General features: G+C 44.5%; 1 protein-coding gene across 2 annotated transcripts in view; it reads right to left on the reverse strand.

Annotated features, from left to right (window-relative positions):
• Window positions 1-13,697, reverse strand: part of LOC109837008 — a 22,817-nt gene that overhangs the window by 5,747 nt on the left and 3,373 nt on the right. The window contains exon 5 of one of the 2 annotated variants that reach the window (XM_020405087.1): window positions 11,546-11,766. The exons of the other annotated variant lie outside the window; for it this stretch is intronic. The gene's annotated coding sequence lies outside the window, so the exon portion shown is untranslated. Of the gene's footprint in view, window positions 1-11,545; window positions 11,767-13,697 lie in introns of those variants that run through there. 2 annotated transcript variants of the gene reach the window in all.

Raw genomic sequence — 13,697 nt, forward strand, 5'->3', positions numbered from 1 at the left:
GGGGGCCTCAGAATGCCCACGTGCCTTCTGCCACGCTCACAAGTCACTTCTCGGATATCGTGAAGACGCCATTTCCCATGCTGAGATGACTCCCCCTCCAGTAGCCAGCCGACACTTGTAAAACGAGGGATGACTCACCTTCCAGCTCAGATTGGGCCACCGCCATTCTGCATGGCCGAAATAACCAATTGACCAAGAACCTCTACCCTATAGGTGGATGCTATTCACCAGGGGCGAGGGGTAAGCAAGAAGCAAGCAATAGAAAAAGTGTCATTTAAATCTTCCTTCTAACCCAATCTGAGGGAGGATGATCACTAATGCACATAGTATAAGAATACATAGTTCTAGACTCCACTCAAGCTCACGTTTATCAACTGACTTGATCGTCGGAGGAATCACGGGGGAACCAGTCCCCGTCCTCTCACGAGTTCTCTCTGCCTGTGCAGCGCAGACTTCAGACCCCTGTCCAAGAACCAGACATAAAGTCGAAGAAGGGAGCAGGCACTCCATCATCCTTCATCACCCTGCAACAATCCACTTCTGAATTAATTGGCTGTTTGATATCGCACATCAACAGTTTGGCGCCCACCGTAGGGCCTGACTTCTTTTTTGAGAAGGCATGCTGAGTTCTAATCAATGGTCTGATTTTAATCACCCTGAAGAACAACACCGGAATTGCATCATCCAAGCTAAATGAAGTCAGAAGTTGCATCATTTAAGCTAAGGAGGATTAGCCTATGGTTATGAGGAACTAGCATAGACGTAGCCCTCAAGGGCCCTTACAGTTTTCTGGGAAGCATTTGCCAAGCAGACCATCCACCAGACGATGGGCCGCTTCCAGAACCTTGAAAGCCCTCCTGGAGAAAACACACCACTATGGTGATTGTCTGGTTTGAACATGCAGCACAGGCTTCTTATCGCCGTCGCAGACGAACTCCATCTTCTGAACAACCAAGAGACCTGGAGTTGGATCACAAAGCCAAACCCTACCTCCTCTAAGGGTTATGAGTAGATCCAATATAACTGAAGCTCCCACTGACAATAGCTCATATGAGCATAAGGAGAAGTGATTAAGTCTGTGGTAGGCGCCTGGGACCATGGAGATTCTTTGTAGAAAATTCCTATCGGACTGGGATGAGATTGCGGGAAAAACGCGAGGGCCTGTCAGTTGATCTTCTCAAGAAGAGTAACAGCCTTGCGCTCCACGAACAAGCACCACCAGAGCAACCTCAGCTATGGTGGTCGAAGCATGCGACCCGCATAATCCCCATAAAGGAGAGTTCTCCATTCACAGCATGGTCAAGTTTCCAATACTCCCAAAGCTCCTTCAAGAAAACCGCTGCGGTTTGTCATTTTCAGGGAGTACAATACCGACTGATGGATTCTTTCTCCAAGAGAGTTTCCACCGCAAAAGGTACCGCGTATCTTCTGGACGTGCCCTCAACCCTCACATGGAAAACGCCATTCGACACGATTCATGGCGTCAGGGCAGTTCCTTTTACCAAAAGCTGGTATGCCAACCATCAGCCTTCAATGCCTTACTGAAGGTTCGGACTCAAAAGAAACCTCGACTGATGAGATGGCAAATAGAGTTTCGACTCATCTTTGCTATACCAACAAGTAGTCCATTATGAAGCAAGCAAAATTCAACTAAAAGAGGTTTTGTACTGGCGGCCTCATCCACTACAAAATTGCCTTTGAAACAGAGCCAAAGAAAGATCACAAGTGGTTCAACCCCCTTCAAGCATCAAACATCTACAAATGATATTTTTCATGACAATGTAAAATACAAGACTAATAAAATGTTATGAATTAACTCTGATCCCACAAGAATCAAAGCTTCACTGCCAAAGACCTAAACGTCATATGAGACCTAGGCATCCCAATCAAGTCATTGGCTCTTTATCAATGTAAGCCCAATGCACAACAGATAGTCGAATCCTCCAGTGCTACTCGATCATCATGCCACGAATATTAAGACCTTGGTACCTCTTCAGGGTAAACCCAAGGCACGACGACTCCTCAATCGGATAATCAAGTCCTTGGCTCTTTATCAATGTAAGCCCAAGGCAAAACGACTTCTCAGTCGGATAATCAAGACATTGGCTCTTTATCAAGGTAAGCCCAAGGCAAAACGACTCATCAGTCGAATATTAAGACTTTGGTATCTCTTCAGGATAAACCCAAGACACAATGACTCCTCAGTCGAATATCAAGCCATTGGCTCTTTATCAAGGTAAGCCCAAGGCACAACATATGGTCGATTCCTCCGGCTCTCATCGATCATCATGGACAAGCCCTTGATACATTAATAGGAATAAATCCAAGGCATAAACCTTCGGCCGACTCCTACAGTCATCTTTCGGCCTTAGGGGAAGAAAAGCCCTAGTCAACTCTCAAGAGTTCTAGGCACAATGACTCCTCGGTCGAATATAAAGCTCTTGGTAACTCTTCAGGGTAAACCCAAGACACAACGACTCCTTAGTTGAATATCAAGACCTTGGCTCTTTGTCAAGATAAGCCTAAGGCACAACCTTATGGTCGACTCCCCAAGTCGCTACTCGACCATACAGGGATTATGATGACCTAGGCACCCAACCTCAGGGTTGCCATTTTGCCAAAAAGGTATCCCTAAGCCTAAGGTATGAATATTAAGTGTATGACCAATGTTTAATCGATCTAAAAACTTAAGTAGTTGTCTGTTACGTTCGGGTCAATTAAACGCTCCGCTAAAATAAGGCATCAAGTGAACTAGTTGTCATAAGTTCCCTGAACGGGTCGACACATTACAACTAAACTCACTTCAGTCGACATCTCAAAATAGAAGCAAAGCTACAAAGCTAAAAGAATGTAAACAATGACATCAAGCTCAAAAGTAGAGACAATAGTTAATTTTTATTCAATAAAAGTAAACTTCGTTACAAACTCTTTTACAAAAAAAAAAGAGAAAAGAAAAAATTGAAAGATACAGGTCTACAAAGCCCTCAACCGTACTCGAGAGTTAGACTTAGCAGACTCCTGGTCGCAGCAATTGTAGAAGATCCCCCAGGGATCCCAACAACAGGCTCAGCCTTATCCTCATTCGCTGATAAATCCAACCCACCTCCAATTTTCTCAATGCCTTTCAACAAGTCGAGACAACAAGAGACGCGGGATGGATAGAAGTGATCTGGAGTCGGATAAGAGTCACGAGGCACCAAGGAGGTGAAGTAATCAACCCCAGCTTTACATGCTAAGGCTACTTTGTCCTTCCCTATAGGACCATGACGCCAGTTGTCGACTACCTTCTTCTTATGCTGCTCTGAATCCATATGAGTGAGTTGGTCAACTTGGTGTGTTGGGGTTTTAAAATATGTAGATCAAGTTTAACAGAACGGATCATCCATAATGTAGCTAAATCAAGTGATCATCAATGACTAAGAAACTTAGTAGATGTCCACTTAAGTTGACATAAGTTTCTCTCTCTCTCTCTCTCTATATATATATATATATATATATAAGAAAAATTGGTATGCTTGGTACCAAGCACAAATTTTGTGCTTAGTAGTGAGGTGTCCTATTCCTATCCACTCATTCCAATTCCCAGCCACTCTCCAACATATGTGAATGTGAGCCCCGATTTTCATGAGTGGAGAGGAATATGTCACCTCACTACCAAGCACAAAAACGTGCGCTTGGTACCAAGCATACCTATTTTTCTTTATACACACACACAAACATTCATGAATGAGTAGTGTGTGGAAAGAAATTGAATCGGAACCAAGAATCATAGTTATCTATTAGTGTTATGGTGTTCACTTACCCAAGATATAGTATTTGCGAAATGATACGATAAAGTTCTAAGTCAAAGCAAGCTCAACCCTTTGGCCGACTCTCACAGTCATCTATCAGCCTTAGGGGAAAGAGAGCCCTAGTCAATTCTCAAGAGTTCTAGGCACGACGACTTCTCAGTGGAATATCAAGCACTTGGCTCTTTATCAAGGTAAGCCTAATGCACAATTGCAGAGGCCTCGGCCCTACCAACTCATTAAGCCGACACCCTGGTGTCGACACAAGAGGCGATACTAGCCGGTACAAGAGAGCCTGAACTCTCAGACAAGACGACATTCCAACCAACCAAAACAAGCATACGACTCCTGAGTCGGCACGAAAGACGGTGCCAGTTGATCCTATTATCAAGGATGACCTTATTTAGAGCACTCGACCACTCGCTGGATATTTCTCAGAAACGACTTAAGGGACGTTCCCTTCTGTCGACTAAGTTGAGGACTCAACTCCGGTCTCAAGCCTCTCCCCCGAGCCAATGTCGACATCTCAGTCCACCTCGAACAAACCTTATCCAGATTTCTAGCCTGATAAGTCTCTACGACTTGTCAGCTCAATCACTTGTCCCAGGAAGAGCCGGAGACGCTCTCTCCAGTAGCCCTGAAGTGACTTTCCCCTCCATCGCCAGCCGACAGGGGGCCTCAGAATGCCCACGTGCCTTCTGCCACGCTCACAAGTCACTTCTCGGATATCGTGAAGACGCCATTTCCCATGCTGAGATGACTCCCCCTCCAGTAGCCAGCCGACACTTGTAAAACGAGGGATGACTCACCTTCCAGCTCAGATTGGGCCACCGCCATTCTGCATGGCCGAAATAACCAATTGACCAAGAACCTCTACCCTATAGGTGGATGCTATTCACCAGGGGCGAGGGGTAAGCAAGAAGCAAGCAATAGAAAAAGTGTCATTTAAATCTTCCTTCTAACCCAATCTGAGGGAGGATGATCACTAATGCACATAGTATAAGAATACATAGTTCTAGACTCCACTCAAGCTCACGTTTATCAACTGACTTGATCGTCGGAGGAATCACGGGGGAACCAGTCCCCGTCCTCTCACGAGTTCTCTCTGCCTGTGCAGCGCAGACTTCAGACCCCTGTCCAAGAACCAGACATAAAGTCGAAGAAGGGAGCAGGCACTCCATCATCCTTCATCACCCTGCAACAATCCACTTCTGAATTAATTGGCTGTTTGATATCGCACATCAACAGTTTGGCGCCCACCGTAGGGCCTGACTTCTTTTTTGAGAAGGCATGCTGAGTTCTAATCAATGGTCTGATTTTAATCACCCTGAAGAACAACACCGGAATTGCATCATCCAAGCTAAATGAAGTCAGAAGTTGCATCATTTAAGCTAAGGAGGATTAGCCTATGGTTATGAGGAACTAGCATAGACGTAGCCCTCAAGGGCCCTTACAGTTTTCTGGGAAGCATTTGCCAAGCAGACCATCCACCAGACGATGGGCCGCTTCCAGAACCTTGAAAGCCCTCCTGGAGAAAACACACCACTATGGTGATTGTCTGGTTTGAACATGCAGCACAGGCTTCTTATCGCCGTCGCAGACGAACTCCATCTTCTGAACAACCAAGAGACCTGGAGTTGGATCACAAAGCCAAACCCTACCTCCTCTAAGGGTTATGAGTAGATCCAATATAACTGAAGCTCCCACTGACAATAGCTCATATGAGCATAAGGAGAAGTGATTAAGTCTGTGGTAGGCGCCTGGGACCATGGAGATTCTTTGTAGAAAATTCCTATCGGACTGGGATGAGATTGCGGGAAAAACGCGAGGGCCTGTCAGTTGATCTTCTCAAGAAGAGTAACAGCCTTGCGCTCCACGAACAAGCACCACCAGAGCAACCTCAGCTATGGTGGTCGAAGCATGCGACCCGCATAATCCCCATAAAGGAGAGTTCTCCATTCACAGCATGGTCAAGTTTCCAATACTCCCAAAGCTCCTTCAAGAAAACCGCTGCGGTTTGTCATTTTCAGGGAGTACAATACCGACTGATGGATTCTTTCTCCAAGAGAGTTTCCACCGCAAAAGGTACCGCGTATCTTCTGGACGTGCCCTCAACCCTCACATGGAAAACGCCATTCGACACGATTCATGGCGTCAGGGCAGTTCCTTTTACCAAAAGCTGGTATGCCAACCATCAGCCTTCAATGCCTTACTGAAGGTTCGGACTCAAAAGAAACCTCGACTGATGAGATGGCAAATAGAGTTTCGACTCATCTTTGCTATACCAACAAGTAGTCCATTATGAAGCAAGCAAAATTCAACTAAAAGAGGTTTTGTACTGGCGGCCTCATCCACTACAAAATTGCCTTTGAAACAGAGCCAAAGAAAGATCACAAGTGGTTCAACCCCCTTCAAGCATCAAACATCTACAAATGATATTTTTCATGACAATGTAAAATACAAGACTAATAAAATGTTATGAATTAACTCTGATCCCACAAGAATCAAAGCTTCACTGCCAAAGACCTAAACGTCATATGAGACCTAGGCATCCCAATCAAGTCATTGGCTCTTTATCAATGTAAGCCCAATGCACAACAGATAGTCGAATCCTCCAGTGCTACTCGATCATCATGCCACGAATATTAAGACCTTGGTACCTCTTCAGGGTAAACCCAAGGCACGACGACTCCTCAATCGGATAATCAAGTCCTTGGCTCTTTATCAATGTAAGCCCAAGGCAAAACGACTTCTCAGTCGGATAATCAAGACATTGGCTCTTTATCAAGGTAAGCCCAAGGCAAAACGACTCATCAGTCGAATATTAAGACTTTGGTATCTCTTCAGGATAAACCCAAGACACAATGACTCCTCAGTCGAATATCAAGCCATTGGCTCTTTATCAAGGTAAGCCCAAGGCACAACATATGGTCGATTCCTCCGGCTCTCATCGATCATCATGGACAAGCCCTTGATACATTAATAGGAATAAATCCAAGGCATAAACCTTCGGCCGACTCCTACAGTCATCTTTCGGCCTTAGGGGAAGAAAAGCCTTAGTCAACTCTCAAGAGTTCTAGGCACAACGACTACTCAGTCGAATATCAAGACCTTAGCTCTTTATCAAGATAAGCCCAATGGACAACGACTCCTCAATCGGATATCAAGACCTTGGCTTTTTATCAAGATAAGCCCAATGCACAACAACTCCTCAGTCAGATATCAAGACATTGGCTCTTTATCAAGATAAGCCCAAGACATAACGACTCCTCAGTCGAATATTAAGACCTTGGTACCTCTTCAGGGTAACCCAAGGCACGACGATTCCTCAGTCGAATATTAAGACCTTGGTACCTCTTTAGGGTAAACCAAAGGCACGACGACTCCTCAGTCGAATACTAAGACCTTGGTACCTCTTCAGGGTAAACCCAAGGCACAACGACTTCTCAGTCAGATAATCAAGACATTTGCTCTTTATCAAGGTAAGCCCAAGGCAAAACGACTCCTCAGTCGAATATTAAGACCTTGGTACCTCTTCAGGATAAACCCAATGCACAACGACTCCTCAATCGAATATCAAGCTATTGGCTCTTTATCAATGTAAGCGCAAGGCACAACATATGGTCGATTCCTCCGGCTTTCATCGATCATCATAGACAAACTCTTGGTACCTTATCAGGAATAAATCCAATGCATAACCCTTCGGCCGACTCTCACAGTCATCTTTCGGTCTTAGGGGAAGAAAAATCCTAGTTAACTCTCAAGAGTTCTAGGCACAACGACTCCTCAGTCGAATATCAAGTCCTTGGCTCTTTGTCAAGGTAAACCCAAGGCACAACCTTATGGTCGACTCCCAAAGTCGCTACTCAACCATACAGAGATTATGAAGACCCAGGCACCTCCATAAGACCTAGGCACCCAACCTCAGGGTTGCCATTCTGCCAAAAAGGTATCCCTAAGTCTAAGGTATGAATATTAAGTGTATGACCAATGTTTAATCGATCTAAAAACTTAAGCAGTTGTCTGTTAAGTTCGGGTCAATTAAACGCTCAGCCAAAATAAGGCATCAAGTGAACTAGTTGTCATAAGTCCCCTGAACGGGTCGACACATTACAACTAAACTCATTTCAGCCGACATCTCAAGCAGAAGCAAAGCTACAAAGCTAAAAGAATGCAAACAGTGAAGGTAAGCTCAAAAGTAGAGACAAAAGTTAATTTTTTTCAATAAAAGTAAATTTCGTTACAAACTCTTTTACAACAAAAAAGAGAAGAAAAAATTTAAAAGATGCGAGTCTTCAAAGCCCTCGATCAGACTCGGGAGTTAGACTTGACGGACTCCTGGTGGCAACAATTGTAGAAGATTCCCCAGGGATCCCAACAACAGGCTCGGCTTCATCCTCATTCGCTGATAAATCCAACCCACCTCTAATTTTCTCGACATCTTTCAATAAGTCGAGACAACAAGAGACGTAGAAAGGATAGAAGAGATCTGGAGTCGGATGAGAGTCGCGAGGCACCAAGGAAGCGAAGTAATCAACCCCAACTTTATAGACTAAGGCTACTTCGGCTTTCCCTATAGGACCATGATGCCAGTCGTCGACCACCTTCTTCTTAAGCTGCTCCGAACCCAGATAAACGAGTTGGTCCTTCAATTTCTCAACAACGGTTATGGACGCCTGAAGCTTTGGTTGCAGCTCTTCAAAGTTCTTCCTCGTCTTTTCAAGAGACTGACGACTCGATCGAGCCTCTGCCTCAGCCGTCGTCCTACGACGCTTCTCGGACTCGGCCTCCGCCTGTAAATGAACCATCTCCTTTTGAAGGTCCTCGATGGTCCCCATCTGCTTGGAGAACTGGATTCGAAAGCTCTTAAGGAGCTCTTCCTTCTCATCCAGACTCCGGCACCAAACGCCTTCTTTATGAGTCAACTCGGCCTCTAAAACAGCGACTCTCTTCTCTGCCTCTTCCTTGGCCGACTTCTCCTTCGCCAGCCCTCCTTAGTATTCCAGGGAACGCTCAAGTCGATTGAACAGGACGTGTCCCAACGAAGTCCCCCGAGCTAAACAAGTTTGAAGAGCTTGGTGTATGTCGACATTTGGCATATCCCCCAAAATCCTCTCGTCGGCACCATTCTCAATCTGGTCCGACGGCGTACCAGCTCTTCCCTCGACGTCGTCATCCATTCCAATTGGCTCCTTGCCAGGACGACGGGACACCTCAGGATTAGCGCTGGGGCCGACAGCATCCTCATCGACCACTGGGGTCGTAGTCTCCCTGCCAAGAGAAGACTCTTCTATCAACCCCATATTTTCCAAGCGGTTAAGCTGAGTTATCAGCGGACCCATTCCAACTGGTCTAACTGGGCGCCGCCTCTCAACCCTTGTCATTCCCCTCAATTCAGAGACAATGTTAGCTGCTTGAGGCATCAAGACAGCCACCTCCTCTGCACTGAAAGCCCCATCGGTTTCTTATGGGGTCTAGCAGTGGAGCTCGCCCCCTCGGTCCCTGAATTCCTGTTGCAATTTTCCGCTAACAGAGGAACGGGGCTCGCCCTTGCCGCGAAGCCAGTGGAAGACAAGATCATGGACATGCCCGCCATTTCGCATCGTCAAATAGAGCATCGCTCTCACGTGGCCCGGCATAAGAACGGATCTTTCCTAGATCCGTCACCTCGGAATCGTTAAGGGTATCTGGCCTCAAAACGTCCTCATTCACCTCCGGCAGTCCGAGCAGGCGAAGACGTTGTCGCCACCATAAACCCACACGAATCGCTTCCTCCAGTCCTCATCCAACTCCAAAGAATCGGAGACAAAGTGGAACTATCCACGATAGTGGAAAGAATAATGCGGGTCCTTCTCAGCAGATCCCACGGTGATCAAATGCCCAAGCAATCTCAAGCTTGGTTGGACTCCAACACTGTAGCAAATGACGATGAAAGTCACCAAAACCCCCACTGCGTTCGGATAGAACTGGGAAGGGGAAGCCCCTAGAGCGACATACACCTCCTTAATAAAAGGGTGTAAGGGCAGCCGCAAGTCAGGCTCCAAATGGGCTAAGTACAGCGACACTCAACCCTCGCCATGACAGTACACTGACTGGCTCGTTCATCTCTGGCGCCGCCAATGTGAGAGTTTGAGGAATATTGTGTCGGTCATACAACCCCACCAAATCGTCCATATGGACCTTCGAGCAGATAAGGAAAAGAGCAGCAAGCCTCTCCTCACTACAGCCAGAATTAGAAACTTGGGAAGCCATGGAAGATTTTTTTTCTTAAGAAGCTTGGAGGAATATCGGGAATTTTTCCAGAGCAAAGGTTCGTAAAAGGACTATCTTAGCATCAAGAGGCTACTTATAAGCTTTCAAGGAAAAGTGTAGAGGGATTTCAAAAGAAGGGGCGATTTTCGGAGCAACTAGGCCAGATCCGCATCGGAATATGAAACAGTTCACTCGAAACACAAAACACCACGCCACCCTCATTTAATGCTCCACGTCCCAATACTCGGAAAGTGGAAGATCCTCTCTTCTATCCATAACGCTTCATCTCCTAAAAAGACGGTTCAGATCTTTTGATAACGTCAGCCACAGATAGCGGAGTTAACAATGGATGCTTAATAATGAAAAGCCACGTCTCTAAGACAGAGACTTCTCAACTTCTCGCCCTCAGTAGACTGGTATTGATCAAGAGCATATTTTATTTATCTCAGAGTCGACTAAAAGCCAACTCCAAGTGAAATGGGCCAACTGTTATGGTGTTCACTTACCCAAGATGCAGTATTTGCGAAATGATACGATAAAAGTCCTAAGTCAAAGCAAGCTCAACCCTTTGGCTGACTCCCACAGTCATATATCGGCCTTAGGGGAAAGAGGGCCCTAGTCAACTCTCAAGAGTTCTAGGCACAACGACTTCTCAGTCGAATATCAAGTCATTGGCTCTTTATCAAGGTAAGCCCAATGCACAATTGCAGAGACCTCGGCCCCACCAACTCATTAAGCCGGCACCCTGGTGTCGACATAGGAGGCGATACTAGCTGGTACAAGAGAGCCTGAACTCTCAGACAAGACAACATTCTAACCAGCCAAAACAAGCATGCGACTCCTGAGTCGGCACGAAAGACGGTGTCGATCGATCCTATAATCAAGGACGACCCTATTTAGAGCACTCAACCACTCGCTGGATATTTCTCAGAAACGACTTAAGGGATGTTCCTTCTGTCGACTAAGTTGAGGACTTGACTCCAGTCTCAAGCCTCTCCCCCGAGCCAATGTCGACATCTCAGTCCACCTCGAACAAGCCTTATCCAGATTTCTGGCCTGATAAGTCTCCACGACTTGTCAGCTCTCAATCACTTTCATAGAAAGAGCGGAGACGTTCTCTCCAGAACTGAAGTGACTTCCTCTCAAGTCGCCAGCCGACACCTGTAAAACGGGGGACGACTCAAAATGCCCACGTGCCTTCTGACACGCTCACAAGTCACTTCCCGGATATCGCGGGGACGCCATTTCCCATGCTGAGATGACTCCCCCTCCAGTCGCCAGCTGACACCTGTAAAACGAGGAATGACTCACATTCCAGCTCAGACTGGACTACCGCCATTCTGCATGGCCGAAATAACCAACTGACCAGGAACCTCCACCCTATTGGTGGATGCTATTCACCAGGGGCAAGTGGTAAGCAAGAAGCAAGCAATAGAAAAAGTGCCATTTAAATCTTCCTTCTAACCCAATCTGATGGAGGATGATCACTAATGCACATAGCATAAGAATACATAGTTCTAGACTCCACTCAAGCTCACGTTTATCAACTGACTTGATCGTCGGAGGAATCACGGGGGAACCAGTCCCCGCCCTCTCACGAGTTCTCTCTGTCTGTGCAGCGCGGACTTCAGACCATTGTCCAAGAACCAGACATAAAGTCAAAGAAAGGAGCGGGCCCTCCATCATCCTTCATCATCCCGCAACAATCCTCTTCTGGATTAATTGGCTGTTTGATATCGCGCATCAACAATTAGTTTAATTAGTCAATTTATATAACTACAAACTCATTTTGGTTAAAATACTATTAGCGTACATACATTAAAGCATATGTTATTGGGTCAATAATGGAGGATAACAGTGCGTAAAGCTAGAACACGTACTAAATATTATTACACTTTTGAACATGAATACAGTCTCCGCCAATGATCATCTTAGATATTTTTTTGGACAGCAAGAAGGCGTCTAATAAAAGCTCAATTATGTAATACGGTATTCTAACACGTGGTGTCAATTTTTTAAAATTTATATAATGACATCACTACAATGGAAAATTGGTCTCTCATCATGATTTTTCTAAAAATTTGAGGGATTGGTAAACTTACTTAGAAGTTGATTGAATGGAAAATGGACACTATGTACTCTTGTTATGTAATGTAATGAGATTTATATACTAAACAATATTGAAAGGAATTATATATTAATAATTTTTTTGGACTCCCTTACCAAAACTCTTGGCTCCACCACTGCATACAAGCAAAATACTTCCAAGCCGGAAAAAAGAAAATGCAATTGACAGCAGAAGGGAATAGTTTCTAATCACAAGGGGTTATGAACTATGTTTAAGCAGCTTTTTTGCCCGGTCAAATTAAGACAAAATAAGATTGTCAAAGATGACCCGCAACCAACAAGCTACTTCAATACAATTCTTCCATATCAACTCGAGCATAGTGCTTTTTAGTCTTTGAAAGAAAAAAAATAATGTCTTTGAGCATTCGAGATCCAATTTAGCATAGCTTTAATCAAATTAGCTTCCAGTTCACCAAATTTTATAGGGTAAATTTCACATAAACCCTCTCACATATACCTTCAGTTGCAATAAACCCCCTCAACTCATTCAGTAGCACTTAGCTACTCTTGGAATGCCATTTCTAGAAAGATAAATCCCAAGTAACACCCTTCTTTCTCATGAACTGAAGGCACTGTTTTAAATATCGGCTGATAATCGATATTATCGGCCGAGTTATCGGATTTGGGAGCTCTCCGCTAGGATAAATTGGATTTTTAATCGGTTATCGTTTTTCTAGGTTTATCGGCGATTTATCGGCGTTATCGGCACTTATCGGCCGATAAGTAAGACTTTTTTATCGGGATTATCGGGATTATCGGCCCATTTTGACTAACATTATATTTTTTTCAAGGCTATGATGCAAGTTTCGCTTTCTACAATTGGTTAATGATTCTAAACATGATGATTTACATTTTGATATGTTTATATTTCATTAAGCATGATTAGATTATATTTTTTAATTGTTATATTATATATACACATTATCCGGTATATTACTCCGATAAATACTACTTATCCCCGATATATCCCCGATTTTCGCTATCCGATAAGGATTTTGTCCGTCTGATAAATCCCCGATAACCGATATTTAAAACCTTGACTGAAGGGGCTAATAGCTAGTAAATGCATTGAGGGGGGTTTAGCGCAAATCAAGTCACGCGTGCATGTGTGTGTTTTTTTTAGTGGGACGGGCGGAGGGTGGGGGGGATTACATGCATATACCCAATTGTATATGTGTCAGCAATAAGCATATTGGCTACTGTAGAATGTTGAATAGTCTTCACACAGGAATTAAGTAGGGAAACTAGCTTATCCTTCGTAACATAATCAATATCACTAAAATACAGGAGACATGGCATGTCCTTATAGTATCACTATCACACATAATAGTGAACAATACATTTGCTCACCCCAAATGAAATCATAAAGCATATGAGGTATAAGAACATGTCAGAAATGGAATAATTCTTAAAAGAGTGCATGTCAATCATGATGTCTAAAAACTTTTTAACTGTACTTGTTAATAATGTCGGTTATGCTACATTGCAAAAAAAATTCTGAAAAATTGATTGCTTAAATAAAATCATACA

Source organism: Asparagus officinalis, chromosome 4 (assembly GCF_001876935.1).
Source record: "Asparagus officinalis chromosome 4, Aspof.V1, whole genome shotgun sequence".
NCBI lineage: Eukaryota > Viridiplantae > Streptophyta > Magnoliopsida > Asparagales > Asparagaceae > Asparagus > Asparagus officinalis.